The following is a 5291-nucleotide window of genomic DNA, read 5'->3' as shown; positions in this document are numbered from 1 at the left end:
CTGCAAATTAAGATAATAAGATACTGCTAAACATATATTTAGAATGTCTAAAACACAAAACATTAACAACCAAATGCTGGTGAGATGTGTAACAACAGGAACTCTTACTCCTTTCTGGTAAAAATGCAGATGATACAGCCACTTAGGAAGACAGTTTGTCAGTATCTTACAAAATTAAACATCGTCTTAACGTATGATCCACAGTCATGTGTCTAGGTTTACCTAGACTTGAAAACTTATGTCCAAATAAAAACCTTCTCGTGAATGTTTATTGAAGCTTTATTCATAATGGCCCAAAACAGGAAGCAAGTAAGATATCCTTAAGAGGTAAATGGATACACAAAATGTGGCATATACTTATAAAAGAATATTGTTCAGTAATTTTTAAAAAATGAGCTGTCAGCCATGAAGAGACATGGAAGAGTCTTAAATGCATATCACTAAGTTAAGGAATTTCATTGGCAAAGGCTACACATTGTATGATTCCAATTATATGACGTTGTGAAAAAGGCAAACCTAGAAACCGGGGGTGGGGGGTTGGATAATTGAAGCACAAGGGAATTTTTAAGGTAATGGAACTAAATGTATGAAACTATAATTCTGGATCCATGGCATTATGCCTTTTGCAAACCCCATTTAAATGTACAACACAAAGAGTAAACCTTAATGTACATTTTTTTTTTAATGGCCGTATGGGAGTCCCAGGATTAAAGACAGAATCTGATAAAAGAATCGATTATGTACAATATATTGAACCACTTCACTGAAGTGGTTAAAGGTATAAGAAACTGACCTAAGTAACTTTAGAAATGATTGGATTCCAAAAGGCTAAAGGTAAAAGGAACTGCATATAATAACTGTATACTAGATGATAAAGTTCTTTCCCCACAGAGATACAGGTTAACATTTCTAAAATCACTATACATGGATACTGGAATTGAACACTTAAGTAAATAAACGGTGGATGTTAGGAGCCAGGATTCTCACTGTTGAAGTTGGAGGTTACAGCTAAACAAGACGAGGAGGCTAAATTATCATGGTGGTAATGCCTTAGAGTTGGAGACATCATTATGAACTCATGCTTAGCTTAAGATAAATATAGATCGTGATATGTGTGTGTGCTTGCACATATGCACACGCATGTTGGTATCCACGCATATATCTCCTGGCTCTGTCAGCTGAGAGCATCTAAAAGCAATTTCATCCTAGTTGGCAAAAGCACACCTAGTACCCAGATCTGGTTTTCTAATACCATTCTTTGGATGATTGTAGGACTTGGGGCAGAAATATATAAGATGAGCCTGGAGCTTCATGTAGTGACGGAAGGTAAGGAAGTGCTCAGACACACACACGTACAATGATGGGTGTATGCCAAAGAGATACAGGAGCCAACTGAAGGAGCTCCCAATTGCCAAACATTTTAGGGAATAATAACCTGAAGTATAAAATGAATATCCATAAATTCATATGTATATATAGAGGATTAAATAAATAAATGTGGGAGAACAGACAAATCTTTCATGCAGGAGAATTCCAAATAATTTATATAGATACTCACTCTTCAAGAGGTGGAGAATAACTCTCCAGTCCTCAAGCGTGGGCTGAGCATTGCAGCTTTATTACAAAGAGTACAGTATGGAGAGGAAGAAAATAAAGAGTAAACCTACAGTGGAGGAACATGACAAACACTGCACCTAGCTAGGTGATCAAAGTTAATATCAACAATGATGAGTCACGCCCACAGTACGAACCCTTGATATGATATGATGAAATAGCATTACCACTGTAGTTGTCTTCCAAAAAACGTAACACCTCATTTCAACCATAAGAAGAACATCAGGCAGACCCCAAATGACGGCCATTCTTCAAAACGTCTCAAGTCACAAACTCAAAACTCTCAAGGTCATAAACAACAAGGAAAGTCTAAGAAACTGACAGCGTTGAGAGAATTCTAAGGAGTTCTGATGACTCAATGACGTGTGGTATTCTAGATGGGATCCTAGAACAGAAAAGAACTCTAGTGAAAAACTCAGGTAATCTGAATAAAGTATGGACATTAGTTAACGTATCAATATTCATTCATTAATTGTGATGAAAGTACCATACTACTGTATGATGTAAATAATAGGGAATACTGGCTGTAGAAGAACTTTCTGTACTGTGTTCGTAATAATTTTTTAAAATCTAAAACTGCCATAAAATGAAAATTTTGTTTAAAAAAGAGGTACAACAAAGTAAGTGCTTGACACAGTGAATGAAAAAATACCCAGAGTAAAGCATATCATCACAGAGTTTATAATACTGGGGAATATCACTGGACTTTTCAAAAACAATACTGAAAGTCCGATGAAAATGGAACAATATCTTTCGACTTCCATTATGATCTTCTCTATTGAGATACTGTAAAAAAAAAAAAATAGTAGGCTGAATTCAGGAGAATATCCTGATTCATGTAGATCTCATAAATTACAAGAGAACTGATAATCTAATCCATCTTTATTTGACACTTGAACAAGCATTTCCAAAAGCATTTCCATGATTTGCAAAGCACGTCATGTCAGTAAATATTTTGCAAAGAAAGATTCCATGGTCACATTAATTTGGAAAATAGTGAGTGAAACCAAGGTAAGCTTTTACCTTGGCCTCCCGGCTTTGTGAAGGCCCAAAGGGAACACCAGTCCCACATATATAGGTTGAGGAAGCCAGGTTTTTACAGAGCATCTCCAGGCCATCCATATCCCAGCACTTTAGGAGATACTGCCCTAACATTCAAAGTAGTGGACACCAGTTAGCAGAAATATACATTATATATATATATATATATATATATATATATATATATATATATATATATATATATTTTAACATTATTTCTAGAGTAACTGAAATTCTCAATAATTCAAGAAAGGCCAGTATTTCTAAGTATTATTTAGGCATTAAATAGGAGCAAAACATTCCAATGTTAGAAGTGAGGATTAAGTTCATAAAGAGAAGGGAAGTATAGGGGAAAGACTGGAGGGAGGGAAAAGGGAACCATTGATGGGGACACATCAGAACAAACTCTTTTCCCTGATCCTTCTGTCTACCTCAAGAAGGTGTTTTACTCTTTTCTGGAGCACCTATTATATGCCATGAACTGCAGTTGAATAGATGAAATGGGATATGAGTTCCAGTGGACTTTCGCTGAGGATTTTTATTTCCTTTCATATCTTAGTAATCTTTGTAAAGAAGTCATTATTTTGCTGTCAAAATGTTGCCACTTAATTTTGATCAGCCAAGGAAACAGAGATGAAGCAAAACCTTGATTAGGTTTAGGGCCTCCGTGGTCTCTGTTTTCACTTTGGTCTCAAATGTAAAACGACATGCTGTGTGTTTTACTCCTGGTTAGTCAGATTGATACAGTTGAAAATTCTGGACCTAATTTGAATTTCATTTACATTTCCTTTTTGGCTTTAAACGCCTGGAAGGGAAATAGCATTGATGCAATTATTATATGCTTTGCCCTTTGTGAGAAGTTTTCATCTACATCATTCATTTAATCTGCACCAAAAACCCAGAAGGCCATCGTAAAGGAACTTTAATTTGGTCACTCAGGAATGGTCTTTATTTGCTTACTGCCCTCTTCTATTTCCTGCAGGTAAAAGACTGGATAGCCTCTCTACATAAATTTGCTTTGTAATTTCATCCTTTTGGTTTGAGTGTGTTCTGAAAATCAGGGCAAAGGATCTGTAGACTGCCAATCCAAAATCCTGACCTTAAGCTCTCAGTCCTAGACTGCATATAAAATGTCTCCTAATATCTGCTTAGATCTTACAGCTCTTGAGAAAAGAAAATCCTCTGCCCTCTCTTTTCATATCCAACAACCCGTATTCCTGAGAAATTCTTATTTTATCCAATCCAGGGATTCTCAACCAGGGGTCTCTGTTGGAATCATCTGTGAGGTTTTTTTTAATTGATAAAAGACTTTCATGCAGAGTATTCAGGATGAGGACCTTACATTTTTGCTTCTAAGATATCCCATCTGTGCTTCTGGGGATCACTACCCAGTAGAGAGCACTAATTAAACCAGTCTCATTATGCACAGAACCTAGGTCCACATTTTAGCAGAATTCTACCACATGGCACAGGAAAAGTCTGGTTGACAAGCAGGATAATACGAATAACATTACCGTTTGTGGCAAAGGGAACAGAGAAACAGAAGAAGCCCGTGAAACCCTGGAAGCAATCTTTCTGAGTTTCAAGCAATGACATGTTGTTAAACATTCAATATACGTAAAACTGAGTAGGTTTCCCAATGTGAACTGATGCCAGCTTCTGGGAGCATTTTGCCCAAGCCCATCTTACACTGTTACTTGAAATCTGCAGTGAAATTGGATGGAAGGCTTTGCTTCAATCTGTTCCAATATTCCCTGACATGCACATGAATCCCCGTGTAGGATAAATTAGCCGGAGAGAATAGGAGCTGAGTAGACAGGACGTGCAGGCAGTCTTTTTGAATCATATACCGGATCCATATTTACACTTCCTATTTGTCCCTTCTCTCACAGAAATGGACTCATGTGTGAAACGGGAGAAATGTGGGCCTATCACTAAACTGTACCTTAGAAAGGATGACAAGAGAAGCGACTGATGGATGGACAGCACAGAAACCTACATAGGCTCCATTACCAAACCAATGAGCATCATTTTATGCAACGAATCTCTCTAATAATTTGTGTTGATGATGATCCGGTGGCAAGTTAGAATCAACTAGTGAAATTTTCCTTTCTCATTGTGCTGATGGGGCTTCCGACTCTGTGCTCTGATCTACCTTCTTAGAAGTTACTTTTTTGCTACCCAGATTCGGAACATGGGCTCTTCCTTTCTCACATGATATCTCTATAGTACTTTGCCATTCAATATGTGATCCCGGGATCAGAAACACTGATATCATGAGGGAAGTTGTCATAAATGTAGAGTCTCAGACTCCACTCTAGATCTGTGGAATCAGGATCTGTACTTTACCAAGAACATGGGCTCTTCCTTTCTCACATGATATCTCTATAGTACTTTGCCATTCAATATGTGATCCTGGGATCAGAAACACTGATATCATGAGGGAAGTTGTCATAAATGTAGAGTCTCAGACTCCACTCTAGATCTGTGGAATCAGGATCTGTACTTTACCAAGATCAGTGTGCACATTTTTACAGCTTGTGAAACACTGTAGGCCTCAGTGAGAGTGTTAGCTAAACAGAGCAGGAGTTTCAGATTGTAGCACTAAGTTGAATTACCCTAGGACCATACTTTTT

Source organism: Phocoena sinus, chromosome 16 (genome assembly GCF_008692025.1).
Source record: "Phocoena sinus isolate mPhoSin1 chromosome 16, mPhoSin1.pri, whole genome shotgun sequence".
In the NCBI taxonomy this organism is placed as follows: Eukaryota; Metazoa; Chordata; class Mammalia; order Artiodactyla; family Phocoenidae; genus Phocoena; species Phocoena sinus.
Note: the sequence above shows the minus strand (reverse complement) of the source record.